The 19193-nt window shown below is 39.8% G+C and overlaps 1 protein-coding gene across 9 annotated transcripts in view; it reads right to left on the bottom strand.

Annotated features, from left to right (window-relative positions):
• LOC111149312 (LIM domain binding 2) overlaps window positions 1–19193 on the bottom strand; it is a 381228-nt gene that overhangs the window by 208061 nt on the left and 153974 nt on the right. The window lies entirely within an intron of this gene.

The raw sequence follows: 19193 nt of genomic DNA, 5'->3' as shown, positions 1-19193 counted from the left end.
TGTTGCTTCTATAGAGAATGAGTATCCCGTTAGCCCTTTGTTCTTTGACAAGGCCTTCAAAAATCACTTAAAAACAGACCTCATTCTCAAAGGGTTTCAGTAATGCAAGATGAACAAGCCCTAGAGAGCTACTGTATAGCACAGAGCCCACAGTTAACAATACCATATTGTATACTTAAGAGTTTGCTAAGAAGGCAAATCTCCTGTCAACTGTGTTACCTAATAATAATAATAATAATAATAATAATAAATATAGACTTAAGAAGGTAACTTTTGGAGGCAAGGATATGTTTATGGCATAGGTGGTGATGGCTTCATGGGTACATTCTTACCTCCAAACTTGTCAAATTGTACATATTATGCACAGCTTCCTCTACGTCAATCATACCTAAATAAAGCAGTTTTTAAAATAAGTAGATTGGCAGCGCCTGGGTGGCTCAGTGGGTTAAAACCTCTGCCTTCGGCTCAGGTCATGATCCCAGGGTCCTGGGATTGAGCCCCACATCAGACTCTCTGCTCAGCAGGGAGCCTGCTCCCCCCACCCCCTCTCTCTGACTGCCTCTCTATCAAATAAATAAAATCTTTTAAAAATAAATAAATAAATAAATAAAAATAAATAGATTGATGCAAAAAATAAAATACAATAAAATAAACACTAAAAGTTACTCCATCATCTATGCCATTGATTCTTTTGAAAATGATAGTGTCCTAGAACCCCATTCTTCTTGCTCCTGGGCCATGGAGGTTTCACCTAAGTTTTCTTTAATAAAATTATCATATTTACAGTTATAATTATTAATGTTACTAAGAGTAATGTTAACTATAACTCTTACATGAGGTAATATAGGTGATATGTCTGCAATAGCAGCTGCCCAGAGTAAATGCTCTCTAATTGTTGCCCATTACTATTATTTGCCAGTAATTTGAAATTCAATCTCTTCCTCAATCCTCAGCAACACTATTAGGTAGATATTATTGTTTTCCCCATCTTATAGATGAGGAGACTGAAGTTCAGTGACACTATAAAACTTGAAGCAAAACCAACCAGTTAAGGATTATAGGAATAATTTCAAGCATAATCAAAAGCCAACTTAAAAACCTAGCTTTTTTTTTTTTCTTTTTAAAATTTATTCATCTATTTTGGGGGGAGAAAGGGAGAGAGAGAAAGAGAGCACACGCAGTAGGGATAGCCAGAGGGAGAGGGAGAGAGAAATCTCCATCAGACTGCCCACCAAGTGTGGAGCCCAGCTAAGGCTCTCTATCCCATGATCCTGAGATCATGACCTGAGCCCAAATCAAAAGTCAGACACTCAGCTGACTGAGCCACCCAGTCAGCTTCTTGTAATTCACACAGAACTCTATTATTATCCTCCTTTCACACATGAGAAAAATTAATCACAGAGGGGTTCAGTAGCTCACTCTAGGTCATTTAGTCAGTGGTGGAGCCTGGTGGGATAGTCAGTTTTCTTCCTGTAATTCAAATACCAATCTAGGAGCACTTGGGAAGATATCTTGTAGATGTGAGTGAAGTCCATAATCAATTGACTTTAATGGAAGGAAATTATTCTAGATAGGTAGATGGGTCTGATTCTATTAGTTGAGAGACCTTAAGAGCAGAGCTGATGTTCCCCTGAGGAAAAGGAAATTCACCTATGGACTCCAGTATCCATGCATGCCTCGGAGTTCCATCCTGCCCTTCCCAGTGGGTTTGCCCTGTTATTTTTGGATTTGCTTGCCAGCTTCCACAATCACATAAGACATCCCTTGCAATGCATTTCTTAATATGTATTTCTTACTGTTGTTTCTCTGGTTGAAACCCTGACTGAGATACCTAGACTCGAACCCAAATCTCTGTGTTCAGAGACAAAGTTTAGCTCTCAACCACTGATGTCATGGTACCCATCAAAACTCAATTCTTTAGTCAAATGGATCTTGGCTTTATCAGGCCCCCACTGACTTCATTAAGCAGCTTTAAGTATATACAACATGAATAAGCAATGCAAATGTTCTTTTATTTATGTAACACTACCTTTCTTGCATTATTTCTAAGACAATAACTGTATTGTTAATAATAATCAACATTTACTAAGGAATTACCATGTTCCAACCAAGGACCAAGACCTTTTAATTCATTATCTTGTTTAATGGGTGTTAGCTACAAAGAGGTAAGAGTCTTCTCAGCACAACGAAGAATTTCCTAAACATAAGAGCAATCCAAAGATTGGCTGGGCTGTTCTAGGAGATGGAAAACTCTCCATCTGTCAAGATATGCAAGCCCACATTCAAGTCACTAGACAGGGAAGTTAAGGAGGGAATTCAGCATTGGATGGTAGCTAAAAATGGCAAACCCCAAATTCCCTTATTCCAAAACTCTGTCCCCTGGCAATTTAAATATGTTGTCTACATCATTTCACTTTTAAACCACTAATAAAACTGTCCTCAAGTGTCTGAGTAGTGTATCCTTGGCCTTTTTTGCAAAATTATAAATAAATCAATGAACCTTTTCTTTTGTGGTCTCCCACAAGAGTAACTACAAAGATCTATAAACAGACACTCAAAATATTCACGTTAAATCAGAGTGAATTTTCCACTATCCACATGATAGTTGAAGCAAATGGACAAATAATCCAAAGCAGCAGTTCAGTGTTGAAAATTTTTACATTCATCCTTTAAATTCTGTATCCCACTTGCTCCATGATCAAAAGGTGACATGCCTCAAAAACTATGTGCTTTCTTGGTAGACTTCTAGTTCCTCCTATTTTTAACTCTGTAGATTAAATTTATTAGAAGTTTTAATTAAATTATTAAGAAGAATGAGCACCAATCCTTTTTTAAAATTCTTCTGGATTCTCTAAAGTTCAAACCATTCAACTGAAAATTTGAGACAGATAAGGGCAAAATGATTGCACACAAATGTTTCCATAGTACAAGGCTTAGCAAACCTAAATTGTGAAGCTACTTTGTTATAGATGAAAAGTTCTTTGTGTCATGGACGGCTCCTTGTCTTACCTTCTTGGGAAACTCTGCTTTTGCTCTTTCGATAGGGTTGGGATACAAACCAATCGGTTTCTAAATGGTCTAAGCCAAAAGACTAGAAAGTGCCAGTACAGTGAGCTTTGCAGGTGGTTTCAGAGAATTTTAGGTGCTAAAGATAAAGTATGAATCAACCGAATTCATCTCCTAAACCACAAACCATAACAAAGTGAGAAAAAGCTTCAACTTCATTTCTTTTTTGTTTAAATAAAGATTTAAAACACCATAAAGTATTCCAAGGCAAAATAAAACACCATGTTCAGGAGAGACCTCTGGACCAGAAAGTAGAAGATTTGGGTTCCAGATACAAAATACAGATCTGCCAATAATCACCTAGAAGATGAAAGCAGATTATTTAACCTCTGAGCCTCTGTTTGCTCATCATAGCAACAGCTACTCCACATTGAAAGCTTTCTTACTATGTCATAGCTACTTTTCTATGAGCACTTTTGCATTTCAACTCACAGAATCCTCCCAATGACTTATAAACTAGGTTCCATTAGTAACTGCATTTTACAGATGGCAAAAGAAAGGCACAGAGAATGACTTGCCGATAGCACTGCTGTATAATGAGATCAACTAAGATTCCAACCCACACTCAACCATCATGCTCCATTGCCTCTCAGCTAAAAACAGAATTGAATTAGATGTTCTCACAGGATCCCTGAGCTCTTGTGTTCCATGATTCTATTATGCAGCAAAAATATCTATTAAATAGAAAATTTTAAAGTTTTAAACTATTTGAAGAATTAGTCAACCTTTAAGATGCAGATCAAATGTCATCTCCTCTCTACCCAGGCATATATGTCAGTATATCCTAAGGAGATGAGTAGTGCCTTCAGTCCTGGCTTTGGCACCCATTATTCCACATGGTACTACTGTTAGCTTCTCTTCTAGGCCAACATCATGACTTGTTCATCTTTGTGTGACCCCAGAAACTACAACGTAATAGGTGCTCAATAAATATTCCACTTGTTTTTTAAAGATTTTATTTATTTATTTGACAGAGAGAGAGATCACAAGTAGGCAGAGAGGCAGGCAAAGAGAGAGGGGGAAGCAGGCTTCCCACTGAGCAGAGAGCCTGATGCAGGGCTCGATCCCAGGACCCTGAGATCATGACCTGAGCTGAAGGCAGAGGCTTAACCCACTGAGCCACCCATGCATCCCTCCATTTATTTTTAAGTATTTATTTAATAACATAAAAGTTGCACAGGTATTAAGAAACCAATTGTTTCTTGGAAGGAAAATTTTAAGAATAAGTTTTTGTAACTGACCTCCATCCCCTGACACCCATGAAGTCACCTCATCTGATGTCCTGAGACTGTCTTCTTGGCCTTATCCTTGGGCCCTTAAATTTTCTTTTCTCTTGCCTGAAAGGCCCTTCACTTGGATCCTCAAGACTCCTTTTAGATGGATGTTAAAATGCCAGTGAGTCAGAGTCCTCATGCCCTGCTCCCTCCCCTCTTCTTGTCCATGGCATTTTCTACCACCTAAAATAGGACAAATATATCTTCATATAGCCTGCTTTTCCTCCATTCAAATAAAGTGCCCTCAAGTTGGAAGCTCTCATCCGTCCATCTATTTGCTAGATCCTCAATGCCCAGAATGATGCGCAGCACGTTGTAGCTCTTTAAAGATTACATAGATAAATGAATGAATGAGTAAAATATTTCTCATCATCCAGACATTGAAAATGTTCCATAAGAAGCTTGTTGTGATCACAGTAAATTTAAATATGAAATATTAGGATAATAACACAAAGTGTATCTCTGGTCAGTTTCCTGGCCTGCAGCTTATTATAAATGTAAATGTTCTTAACGAATATTAAGAAAACTGCTGATAGGATCTGAAGTTCATTCCTTTGTTGTGATGTTTGGGTACAGACGTTCCAATATTGAGAGGCAAGATGAGCAATATGGGTGCACAGGAAGCAGTTCCCCTGGGTTGAGGGGAGTCACCTCAACATTGGTTGAGTTCCAATATTGAGAGGCAAGACAAGCAATATGGGTGCACGGGAAGCAGTTCCCCTGGGTTGAGGGGAGGGTTGACTCCCCTCAATCCAGGGGAACTGCTGGCAACTAGATGGTTGTGTTGTTGAAAATCTGCCTACTTGTGATCTCTCTCTGTCAAATAAATAAATAAAATCTTAAAAAAAAAAAGAAAAGAAAAGAAAAGAAAGAAAGAAAGAAAGAAAGAAAGAAAGAAAGAAAGGAAGAAAAAGAAAATCTGCCTCACTCCTCAAGGTCACAAATCCTATCTCAATCATCTGAGCCTTCAGTGATGGGGCCTGGCAGGCAGAAGGGGCACTTTGCATGCTTACTGAGTGAATAAAGCCACCACTGAAGCCGGAGGCTTCCCTCTGGCCCTATTTCAAGTTCCCCATGCCTGGGGTACACCCTCAGTTGGGTCATGGCAAAGTTGGAAAGCTAAGTCACTTTCTCTGGGAGACTCCCCTCCTGGAATCACATTTATAATCTGTACCTTCTAAGCCAGATCGATGCTTTTTTCAAAAAAAAAAAGATTTTATTTATTTATTTGTGGAGCACAAGTGGGAACATGAGTGGTGGGGGAGGTAGGGAGAGGCAGATGGAGTAGGACAATCAGGACCCCCCTGCTGAGCAGGGAGCTGATCCAGGATCCCAGGATCATGACCTGAGCTGCCAAAGGCAGACACTTAACCTATTGAACCACCCAGGAGTTTTGCCGGATCGATACTTTTTAAATACTCTCGTCCCAATATTTAACAAACCAAAATTATGATGAGGAGGGACTGTATACAAATCGGAGTTCATTCCCTCCCCAAAATTCAGCACTTGAGACTCAAAAATGTTACAGAAATGAATAACTAATGATTACATAGATAAGCTTCCCTAAGAGGTGGGTGAGCACTCAGGAGGGACTTCCTAGCCCATGTGCGTGCTGTCCTTGTCATTTAGTTCACTTGTAGGTATTAGGATTTTTGAGAGGCATAGGAAAGGCAGCCCAGAAATCCAAAATGATTTGCAGATGGTGGCACCACATGTCATTGGTAGAAGCAGGAGAAGTTTGAGGTCTGTTTACTCTGCTTCAGAAATCAGAAGCTGATTTTAACAAGGACTTGTCCTGTTCTCTCTTTTTGCAACTGCTTATCCACATAGAGGAGAAGCAGAACAGCTCCTAGTCTCCTGCTACTCATTCACTGGCATGGACTCCGGTTATTAGTAATGGTAAGCCACTAGGACCTAAAATGTCTAAATGTCTATAGCTCTAGATGGAAGAAATAGATACATAGATGATAGATATCATAGATAGATAGATTTTATATGATATCTACAGAAAAAGAGAGAGGGAAACTATACAAATAGACAATGGCTGCCATATCATATACAAGAATAGAACGTTGACCTACAACCTGTAGCAATCTTCCCAGGCTTATCTACAATAAGCCACCCGGGAAGCCAGCCTGCTTTAAGTCAGACTTGCAGGAAACCAGATTCTGTCTCTAGTGACAATCTGGAAGGCAAAACAGTAACTTCTCTAATTATCAGCCTAAATTGGCCAGGTCTTAGTTAATAAATAACCAAGCTTCCCTAGATTTTGTTTCCACTTTCAACTTAGGACCAATTAGAGAGGTCAAATATGCACTCCTAACCAATTACATGGGATACCCCATTTCTAGTTAGCCCACCTCCAGCTTCTCCATGACCACAGCCTCCAATCACGACATACCTGATGCCTTCCTGTTTTCCATGTAAAGCTTTCCCACTACTCTGCCTGCCCGTGAGTCTCTGCCAAAACCCAACTGATGGTGGTTCACTCCCTTACTGGAGCAGGCTTAAAATAAACAGCCTTTGCTTTTCTCACGTGGTTGGTATGGTTTATTTATATATATGTAATTAGTATATGTATTAGTAATATGTAATTAGTCAAGTATCTCTCTGTATACACATACAAATATAAATTCTATATGCATAATATATAAGATATATATTATATAATATATAATGTATATCTCACATAAGCAATGAATTATTGTTTACTTAATATTTTTCTTTACCTGTATTCCTTATAAAGTCTTTAAATTTTATCTTAAAATGAATTTTCACATTGTCATCTTAAATAGGACAATAGTAATTTTCTAATATGCACTAAAAACAATGCCTATTAAGTTAAATCTCTTGCTTCAGTTACTGCCTACCCTTCACATATTACCAACATTTAGTGTGTGCAACTTAGGCAAATGCTGAGCATAAGAACAGCAACCTTGTGTTTGAACTCAACTCCACTTCGCACCTGCTGTGTGGCCTCAGACGAGTGATGCAACATCTCTGAGTCTTGGGTCGTCACCTGACAGATGCCCGTGATAATTCCAAAATTCAAAAAGATTATGATGAAGATGAAATTCAATGGTATTTATGAATGCACCAGGTAAGGGCAGGTGTTCAAGAAATACACTCAGTATTTTAACAAATGCAAAATAACTGAGAACAAGAAGGAAGAGAAAAAAGTACCGCCTGAAGAATAAAGTTGCTTGAGTTTGTTCAAATCTAGATGAACATCTGCAGTCTACCATGGGTCAGCTGCACATGACCCAGGAAATGTCCGTCCACATTAAGTAAAGTGCTGACAGTGAAAAGGTATTGAAACCACCTTAGCTGAATCACAGTATTCCCCACAAGGAAGGCTTTCAGGAGAGAGAGGACCAGCCTGTTGTCCTTTACAACCAGTCATTACCAGTAACGTGTGTTCAACGGCCACTTAGAGTGTCTTTGAACGTTGGTCAGAACTAAACCGAAGAAAGAAAAGAAAAATGCAGCAGATGACAAAATAGTCTGGAATTTATCTTTGCCCATTTTCCAGAAAAGAGTTTTTCTCTCTCGAAAGCCTTAAGTGGCCCCTAATAGTGAGAAATCTGCAGCATGGAAATTACATATGTACATTATAGGTGTCTGTATTAATTATTTTTAAATGTTTGTGCTAATGTGGGTCAGGCGGTTTTAGAAAAATGGCATAATTAAGGTGTTTACTGGCAAGTTAATAATTATTATTAACTTATGATTAACTATAGTTAATAATTATCATTATCACTGTTAATAAACAATTACAAAGATTAATACATGAATTTAAGTAATGGGCAAAGGGGCTCCTTTATCTCTTGGGGTAACTTGGAGGCAGAACCAGGAAGTAAGGTAGATGCTCCCAGGGGCACAGATTGTTGATTCATGCTGAGTCTTGTATCAGGAGGACGCAAAATGCCAGACCACCAGAAGATGGAACAACAAGGCTGTGTTACCAGCAGATGCCCCCAGGAGAGGAGCAGGAGGCATTCTATTCTGCAGAAAGGACAAACCAGACTGGCAATGTCCAAACTTGATGTGCAAGACCAGGGGCAGCCTCTTTCCAAGGAGCTTGAGTCTAGACGGTGTGCAAACCCACCTCTCCCCCTAACCAGGAGGAACAGTTCTGGGAAAAGCATCTGAGATGTGGCTCAGAAACTCTTTGTCCAAGGCTCGCCTTGCTTGGTTTTTCTCCTCTATTCTATATAGTTTCTCAAACATGAGAGAGAATATCTTGCTTTTGAGAGACACCTCCCAGCCACTCACAAAATCGTTGTTTTGCCTTTTTCGATAAGCCTGTCTATTGTCCCGTATCTCCCTCAAGCTAACTTTTATCCAGTTCTTCCTGTGCTAACACCAAACATCCTAATTTCCAAAGTGTAGTGAAGTCTTCATCTTTCATCTCTTTTTCCTTCTAAAGTGGAGGCAGATCAAATAATAATAATAATAATAAATAATGATAAAGTGGAGGCAGATCCTACTTAGCTAAATGGACATACAATAGAATGTTAACGTGCAGAAAGAACCTTGGTTGTTATCTGGCCCAAATTTTACAGATAAATAAATGGAAGGTCAGGAAGCTTTACTTTCTAAACATTCTCAAGTCATCTGATCAGCCCACCATTGACAGGCTGTAACCATCTTCCTCCATCTTGTGGGAGAGTTGAGAAACGATTTTCCCTGGGCCACTGAGTGCTCTGTGGATTTCTGAAAGTTGTATTTGTTGCTAATTAAGGGAATAAGGAAATGGGATGGGGAGGGAGTAAAAGAAAAGAAGCATGGATAAAATGGGGAAAGAAGGAATAATTGATAAAATCTGCTTCAATGGAAAAGCAGGGGAAAAACTTGGGGGCTGAGACAGGACAAATGCTTTACACAAGAAGACATATCAGAGGCGGAACCTTCCCTCAAGAGGCTTAAAGAAGTCAGCTTTTCCAGAAATTTTGCTTTTTAGTATATGACAGGAGAGAAAGCGTGAAAATCAAACAAGAGCAGACAATATTAAGGATCAGGCAAAACATTAATATTAACCGGAAAATGTCTAAGGGCTCAAAAAGTAGCAAGGGAAAAAAAGGAAAAACTATAATTTCATTTTGCTTATATGAATATGTTAATGACAGGCAATGATACATGTATATAATTATCAGTCTTAATATACAGACTCTAAGTGCATTCACTATATGATTAACAGTCGATGATATAGTTACAATGTGAGCCTCATTATCACATAGCAGAATAACTAACATAGTATGTCCATCTTTCATATGGATGTGATCTTTTTTTAAAATTTTATTTATTTATTTGCCACAGAGAGAGAGAGTGCACAAGCAGGGGAAGCAGCAGGCAGAGGGAGAAGCAGGCTTCCCACGGAGCAAGGAGCCCAGTGTGGGCTTGATCCCAGGACCCTAGGATCATGACCTGAGCTGACAGCAGACTGTGATTTCTAGCAGGCTCAGCATGAAAACATCCCAGAATGTCAGTCTCCCTGGATTACCACCAGAATGGCCTCCTTTTGAGGGCAAGGGTCATACCCTGTGCATCTCTGTATCCCTCAACAGGTACACCCAAGGTTTTGGGCAAGATGAGAGCACAATAAACATTTGCTAAAGGACTCAGGGGGAGAAAGTAAGGATCTCACTGACAAAAAAGGGGGAGCAGTGGCTAAAAAGAGGTGCTGCAGAACTGTTTGCCCCAGGAACCTGCATACGGATAAAGTAATAAACGGCTGTCATGAAATCAAAGCCACATTTAAGAATCAAACGAGATCCCTTTATTATTGGAAGGACTTGGGTCTGGATCTATGGTCCACTAATGCATGAAAGATGGTCCATGTTATTATCAGACCCATCCTGAAAATATGGATGATAAACCCCAGAATTACACAGAAAAGGCAAGAGTCTTTGCCTCACTAAAAAATTTAAGAGCCTCCTTTTTCTTATTGTATTTCTGATTATTTCAGATTTCAAAGCAAACCTCATCCTTCACGTGAAAAACACAAGCCCTCCAGCCCTTTCTGCTCATGCTGCAAATTATGCTTCTCATATTAAAAGAGGCTTTATAAGTTCAGCCTTTATTTACCCCATTATTTATCAGAAGGCCACACTGTTTAAGGATAACACGTATTTGCTTACAGAGGATCGGCCAAAGTCCCAGAGCTGTCTTACATGAAATTCCGTCCAAAATTCAAGTTTAAAACTAACCGTTTTCTCTTTGAATGGCAACTGAAAGAAAAAATACAACACACACCAGCTCAGCCAGGCAGCAGGAGGGGGAGGAGGGGAATTAGCAAATCTCTGAAAAATAAAGCTGCATAATCTGCTATATTTCAGCCTGCCTTTATCCTCCAAATCCCCCATCTTTGTTTAAGCTACAAACGGACTCTATAAAAATCAGCTCACTGGCCTCCCCTATTATACACCTCCCTGCACAAATCAAATGAAGCCTTGCCTGAAAAGCTGATAAAAAAAAAAAAAATACACCACCACCCGACACATGAGCAAGCTGATGTATTTAAAAAGTGGTTATCATTTCTAATTCCTTCCTTTCTCTCTGGAGATGAGAACATCCTTCAGAGGGGCACGCAAAACTCTGGCACAGAGCACACGTCACCCCTGCATTTGTTTTGAATGGGGATTTTCTAAAATCGCCACCACACCAAGTGTTTCATCATTAGCATCGATTTTTAGCACCTCGGGAGGGAAGTGAACAGTTGCGGTGTAACTGTTTAACATCAGGGCATAACCGGGACCTCATCCTGGCATTTGTTCTCAAGATTCAATTTTTCCTTGAGAAAAGTCTTCTTAACGCTGACAACGGCCCTGGTGTGCCCCTTCCAGGTACTTAGGTCTGTCCTGTCTCATTTTGCTTGCATTTTTATTCGTAATGAATTCTCAGTTCTGGCCAGCAACGTCAGAAACACACGGCTTTCTCGTTGGGGCTCTCTTCCAGATCACTGCCTAGTGGGGGATCCTGAAAGGCTCAGCATCCATGTCTGTCCTAGCCCCACTTTACACTGAGCCCAAACCTCAGTGCCCCTTGGCCCTGCCCCACGGCACCAGAAATCTTCACTTCACTGTCAAGATCACAATTACAAGCACATACGTCTGCTCTTTCACTGATGCGGATAGCACCTGTGACACTGGGAATTCCACAAGGAATGTTACCCATTTCCACAGGAATGTTACCCATTTTTGAATCTTCCATGCCCACCCCAGGGAGCAAGGCATGAGAAAATCAATAACTGCACCACTTAGCACATTATAGATTTTTTGTGATAATAATATCAGTTAATATTTACAGAGTCTGTGCTATAAACCAAGCACTTCACACCCACCTTCTCACGTGCCCTCCCCCAAAACTCTACCATCTTCTTATTTTTTAGATGAGAAATGGAAGCTTAGAGAGGCTAAGTCACTTGCCCAGATTTTAAATCATGGGATAGAATCAGGGTTTAAATTCACATAGGCTGACTTCAGAACACAAGGGCTGCTGACCCAATAGATTCATCTCCTCTCGTAGCTGCTTCCTACACTGGGCCAAGAAATGATCGGGATAAGACTGTCATGTCTCATTCATCACTGTAATTCCCAGTACCAGGTACTAAGCTCCTTGTTCTGACACATTCCTAGTACATGAAACAACCCTGTTCTACTAAGTATTACTTCTGTTATCCCCACAGACTGTCAGGAGCACGGCCACCCAGACTGCTAGTGAGTTCTCCAAGGCCGTATGGAACGTGAGAAGCAGAGTTTAGTTTAGACTCCTGTTTGTTGAACAGAAAGTTTTCTCAGTGCTTCCACAGAGGAATTGGAATTAGAGGAAAAATAAAAACTTGGGGAGAAAACAAATAAGGGAATTACTCTTGGCCACCAAAAGTCATCAAATAGAAATATGGGAAAGGATATACGTAGGAGAAGGAAGAGGAGGTCAAAGAAAACAGTATGCTGGGCTCAAAGCAGGGACTCAAGGAGGCATTTGTTGAACTAGAGTGGAATGAAATGAAATTAAAAGACATAACCAACTTTGCACTTGGCACAAGCCTATCCCAATTTCTGGCATATAGTTTTAACTCATTGCCATGGACTGAATTCATATAGCCCTAACCAGGGCCTCATCATTATCAGTGTGATGATATTGGAGATGGGGTTTTGGGGAAGTAATTAGGATTAGAAGAAATTGTGAGGATGGAGACATAGCGGAATTAGTGCCCTTATAATAAGAGGCACCAGACAGTTTGCTAGCCCCTCCCCTCCAACTGTGTGCATACAAAGAAGAGGTCATGTGAGCGTAGAGCAAGATAGTAGCCACCACCTATACACCTATACACTATACACCTATATACCCCTATGTGCTAGGAGAAAAGCTCTCACCAGGAAGCAAACTGGCCAGACCCTTGATCTTGGACTGTCTAGCCTCCAGAACTGTGAGAAAATCCATTTCTGTTGTTTAAGGAACCAGTCTGTAGTATTTTATTATGGTGGCCCGAGTTGAGTAATAATGTATTCATACTTTCCTAAAATGTCTTTGGATCCCTCTTCAGCCTGCTTCAGTTTCTAAATCCCTTGGTCTGACCTAGACTGTCTTCAGCTAGCAACATTCCTCAAGAATTTTTTCTGCCCATCTGGTCCGCCTGCTTCCATCTTAAAGCAGTTACTTTAGGAAAGCAAACCAGTACAAATCCAAACCTATCTGAGGCAAATCCAACTTCTTTTTCAAAATGCACCCAGTTGGCCTTTCAAGCTGTGGGTGAGATTCTAAGAATGTCCCAACAGGAATTCAGAGGCCTCGCCTTGACAAGCGGATCTGTTCCTCCAAAGCAATTTTGTGTAAACAATTTAGCCTATCAATCTCAAGTTGCTCAGATACCAATCTGTCTTATTATGGATTTGAACCTGCTGCACAGAGAAAAAACAGTCTCCCTCCCGAAAGAACTGTTATTTGAAACACCCAGCTTTATGATTTTCACCTCCCAGCTCTGCCTTTTCAAAGGAGCTTGGGACTTGGTTGGAGCTTTCTTTTATAAATGAAATACAATTATTACTTATGCATTTTACCACATCCTAAAATGGTAAAGGACAATACTATGGCACTCACAATAACAATACCTTCCTTTTTATCCCCTGCCGAGCTTCAAACGTTACTTCATTAGTGTGGATTTGATCACAATGCTCTTTGCCACCATAGCGTGTATTCTAGAGCCGAAGGAAGCTGCAAATGCTGGATAATGTATGATTATTAACCTACATCAAGCAAATCACAGTGGCTCAGTATACTGTTTTTCCTCCCAATTCAGTCCCTCATTAATAACTTTAATTATTATGCATGGATAGAATAGGATTTATATAGTTCAGAAGCCTGAAATTGCCATGGCAAACTCATTACCATCTCCAGCTATAGTTCTATACAAAAGTCAAATTGGAAAATGTGAGAAATTGCCTAATACAGAAAGTTGTATTTTGATAGAGAAAGCCAAGATGGTTTCTCATCTCTTTGGACGAATACACACATCTGAAGTCTCAGCTGTTAAGGGACAAGGATGAGGGGTAGGGGGTGTGTGGTGGAAAGCAGGAGGCATTCTTCCCTGAAAAGGGATTTGGCAATAAAGCAAAACCAGTGTAAGTTAAAAATGAACACTCTGCACTTACAAAACCAGATTATGCAAATCAATCCGATGTCCACCTAGCTACTGTTTTCCCCCACTGGCTGACTTTATAAGGCTAGGGAGAAAGGCATGGGGGTGTTCACAATCCTCGAGGCTAGAGGCTGAGGTTACAGGAATCACAGTGGGGGAAACTACACTTGACTAAAACTGGACACACATTTTTATTTATTTATTTATTTGTTTGTTTTGTTTTTAAGATTTTATTTATTTATTTACTTATTCATTAATTTATTTTGATTTATTTGACAGAGAGAGAGAGAGAGAGAGGTATTACAAGTAGGCAGAGAGGCAGGCAGAGGGCGAGGGGGAAGCCGCAGGCCCCCTGCTGAGCAGAGAGCCTGATGCCTGTGGTGGTGATGTGGGGGGGGTTGTTCATTCCAGGACCCTGGAATCATGACCTGAGCCAAAGGCAGAGGCTTAACCCACAGAGCCACCCAGGCGCCCCTATTTTGTTTTGTTTTGTTTTTTATTCTTTTTTTTCTTTTCTTTTGTGTTTGTTTTTGGACTCACATTTTTAAACCGCACCAGAACAAAAAGAAGGAAACTGTGCATGGGACAAGCACCAAATCCAGGCCCCCTCTCAGAATAGAGCATCCAGAAGAAAGGTCGGCACAAGGAAAGACATGGTCCAAGATCAGATGAGGCTGCTTATAACCCGGATGCAGCATGTTTCCCCACCTTTGATAATAATACAAGGTAGGAATAAAAAGGGATCAAATCTAGTCACTCGTGTTAATAGAATGGATTGGCGTGGCATAACATTTCAACCTGGGGAAGATGCTGTCAGCGGCATAATTCAGACGACTTTTAACAAATGCCCAACTATTATCCAAGAAATACTTGGCATCTGATTCTTGAGGAGTCTGGAAGTCCAAATATAGTGTGCATAAATGCCATCTAGGAATTAGTTTTGGGATCAGGAATCTGGCTGCCTGCTGAGCAGGCAAACGACTCTGGGTTCTAAAACCAAACATCTACAGTGTGGGGTTTACTACATCTGCCTCAAAGGGAAGCTTCAGGATGTAATGAAATAATGGGATAGAAAGCCCTGTGGAGACAGCGGCACTGGGTAAAAATTATTTGCATGGCACCAGCGAATCCAGTTTGCTCATTTCCCAGTAACCTACTAATGGGCTGATCGTCACCTAGTGGTGTGGCAGGTGATGTAGTACTGCTTTCTGATCGATGCTATCCTCCGTCTTAACCACGGTACACAAACTACCCTAGTCATCAAGGCAATAATCTACTTCATTCTGATGTTGCCTAATTACCATGTTTACTTTTCACATTATCATCACTTATTATCTTATTTTTAAAAATATTATTAGTGGTAACAGATAAATAAAAATCTAAGTTGGGGAAGCTATCTGGGAGAGATAAAGCTACAGTAGACAAGGCATTTTTTTTTTTAGGGATGCACACTGGCACAGCGAAAGAGAGGAGGGTTTGGATTTGGGAGGAAAAAAACCCCAACAATCTGAGTTCAAATTTGGACACAAAATTTCTCTTAACAGGGCCTCCAGGACCTGTTAGATCTCCCCCTTCTTCCCACTATGTCGGTGTCAGGGGACACTCATCTGATAAATGAAAATAATAATAATCACCTTTTTAGAGTCCTTCAACAGATTAGATAGAAGAGATGGTTCGTGTGATATTCCTAGTCTAGTTTGGGACTCATAGTAGTTCTCCTTAAATGGCTATAACACTCACAACGATGGCAAAAAAAAAATTGGCTCATTGTGTCTGACCTTTGCAGCAAGATGTTTGAAAGTACACACACTGAGGCAATTCATCCAACAGCTACGTATTTAATTCTGTTGTTTATGTGAATGAGAGAATGAACGAATGAATGAAAATTTAAGAAATATGCCAACGTGACTAATCACTAAAAATTTCAGAAGTTGAAGCTCTGATCCCTAGAACAGTGCATGGTGTTCCCAATTTGTGGTAGGGAACGAATCGGAACTTTATCAAAGAGGATTCCCAAGCACACATTGCTGCACCGTTGCCCGCCATCACCTGGCCTTCCACCTTCACCTCCAGCTACCCAGAAATGTTCATCAGCCCATGGCCCTCTCCGGACCCAGCCCCTTCCCTCTCTGCCATCACAGGTACCCCTCCTCTCCTGCCTTCCCTCTGGCTATTGCCCACATCCAAGAAACCCTGACTTTTCTGCCATTTCTCACCAAACCTGAGGAAGATCCGGTTCCTGTCTTCTAAGGACTCAGGTTGTAATGCAAAATGCTATAACTTGGGAACCCCCCAAAAAAGATGCAAACAGCCAACATTCCTCAAATTTGGGGGTTGATTACTATCTAGGTGGGACATCAAACTGTGAGTGCGTGCTCATATCAAGGCACCTTGTATTTTGTGTTCTATCTCACCTTCCTCTCCTGTACCACTCTGCCCCAGGTCCCCTGACATTGATGTGGTAGAGAGATGGGGAGAGGGTCCTGGAGGGCCAGTAAAAAAAAGAAGAGCTATCATCCATGGAGCTGGGCTTGGAGACAGGTGTAGGCATCATGCCATAGCCTCCAAGTAGCTCATATATGTCCAACAACACCAACCATGGCAGATGGAGGCCTGCCCCAGCCTCCTGCTTCTTGTCCACGGCTCCCTCTTCCCTCCCACTCTCTGGGCCCCTGAACTTCAGCTCTAGGCAACCATGGCCACTCTACCCACCTGCTCCCTCTGACTCTCAGTCAAACACATTTCACAGACTCCAACTCCCTTGCCTCGTTCACCAAGATGCACTCTTCTCTAACCTTCCAGCCCTCTCAGGGGACTACCAAAAAAAAAAAAAAAAAAAAAAGGCAATAAAGTAAAAACCTTTCCAAACATAAAAATTAATCTTCACCACACAGCATTCCTGAGTTTGTCCCCTCAAGAAACAAGAGTGAAATCTTTACATTATCTATTTGTGTAAATTTTTAAAGGCTCTTTCCACCCTCAACTTTGACTCGATTCTTTTATCCAATACTTAATCTATTATTTCTGCAGCCCTTTCAATGGCATAAATATAGCACAGGGCAGGAGAAGATGTTAATACCTTCAGTAGAAAACAATAGAGAAATATATTGACCTAAGTAGAGGGGAACCTGGGAGTCACAGAATCTTCTTGAATGCATAATATCAAACTGTGTAGCTTTGAAAATATATTTCTGTCCTATATTCAGACCTTCAGATTCTGAAGTGTTGACAGTTTATTCTTCAGTTTATTAAGGAAACAAACAAACAAAACTCTATATCTTGCCTCCTTTTGTTTTTAGGAACTAACATTAAATGTGGTAGAAATTCATATCAATAAAGACCTCTACACAAAAACATTTACTATCAAATATTTAAATTTAAATAATTGTCAAATGTTTCTCTGGCATCTTAATTTTTATTTAATCTCCCACAAAATTATGTTAACCAATGTATACTTAGTTTTAAATATAAATATTGGCAATATGGATATCTTTATGTATATAAATACAGTGAGTAGGAATAGAAATTTAAAATATATTTCCTGTAATAATAATTAGTACTGTTGGGTATACAGGAAAATGTATATATTTTCCTTATCTACTTTGGACGTGAGTTCAAATTGATATAAACTTTAAGGAAAAAGATTTGGCCATTCCTATTAAAAGTCTTTAAATACAAAAATTCTTTTTAAAGATTGTATTTATTTATTTGAGAGAGAAAGAATGAGAGAGAGAGAGAGAGAGAGAGCATGAGAAGTGGGAGGGTCAGAGGGAGAAGCAGAATCCCTGCCGAACAGGGAGCTTGATGTGGGACTTGATCCCGGGACCCCAGGATCATGACCTGAGCCGAAGTCAGTCGCTTAACCAACTGAGCCACCCAGGCATCCCTAAATACAAAAATATTTTTAAAATCTATACTTTTATCCAGTAGTTTTTCTTTTGTGAGTTTATTCTAAAGAAAAGAATACATTTGTTCGCAAAGATTTAGTGAGGGGATGTTCATTCAGACACAATGAACAGCAGCACAGAAAAAATTAAACTAAATATTCAAAACAGAAGATCAGCTAACTATGTAAAGTTTGTTGATAAAATAGAGTAGTACACAGGCACTTAAAGGGATATTGTAAAAGAAAATTGTATGACAAAAGATGCTGATTATACATTGAGTGAGGATAAGAGCAGCTTAGAGAATGCATACAGATGGTCCTAGTTTTCTAAAACAAAACAAAACAATAAAAAATTTGAACACGGGAAGAAAAGATCACAGCTATATAAGCCAAATATTAAGTGATTTGTCTCTGAGCTACGGATAATTCTATTTTCTTTCTTTTTTCTTCTTTTTCCTCTTCCGTATTTTTAAATTGTCCTCAAAGAGCATAGATCACTGATTTTTTAAACAAATTTATATTTCTCTAGGAAGGGACTTTAGAATAGGATTTACGTCTTACGGGCATTCAATGACACTTATAGACAGCTGGTTCCTGGAGTCATTTCAGTGAGTTTTATTTAATGCCAAATTACATCTAGCTTAGGTTAACAGTTAAGTTTAGTAGTTACAGTGATGGGTAAGGAGTCAAAATATAGGACTTAGGGCTCCATATAGAATATCCAAAGAGTGGTATCAGTATCTGGTGCGGTCAGTTGTTGGGATGGATCTGTAAATGCAACAAGGTAACAAAGTTCTGGAATTCTACTAGCTGTGTCATTGTACACCACCGTTCCTCACCGAAGTCCCCACCACCAAAACTTTTGTCATTGTGACACCGAAATAATGACAATATGGTTATATTTCTAAAAATGAAGGAGAGGAAGGTGGAAGAAGAGGAAGAGAAAAAGGAATGTTTAATGATAAAGCATGCAGAGTTGTGAACAATTTAAATTATTTTTCCACAAACTTCTTAGCCCAAAACTTGAAGTGATCACCTGACTTCGATGACTTTTGGAGTTTATTTCTACATAAAATTAATTTGTGTTTAGCTACACACAAAAAAATCCAGATTTACTAAGTCAAATGGAAAGACATGCTTTTACTTTCACACTGTCTATGAAGGCTTTTAAGGCTACCAGAGGTGTCCTCAGTGGGACGTGAAAATCTGGTTCATATGTATTAAGTACAAGGAGACAGAGAACATTTGGCAAATTATTGAACAAATGTTAGGAGTGTTAAGTGTAGAATAAATGAATATGCGAATAGATGAAATAACATTTGCAGTC

This window comes from Enhydra lutris, unplaced genomic scaffold, assembly GCF_002288905.1.
Source record: "Enhydra lutris kenyoni isolate GAN:26980312 unplaced genomic scaffold, ASM228890v2 scaffoldscaffold21, whole genome shotgun sequence".
Classification (NCBI taxonomy): Eukaryota; Metazoa; Chordata; class Mammalia; order Carnivora; family Mustelidae; genus Enhydra; species Enhydra lutris.
The sequence above is the reverse complement of the archived record's forward strand: the minus strand, read 5'-3'. Positions and strand labels throughout refer to the sequence as shown.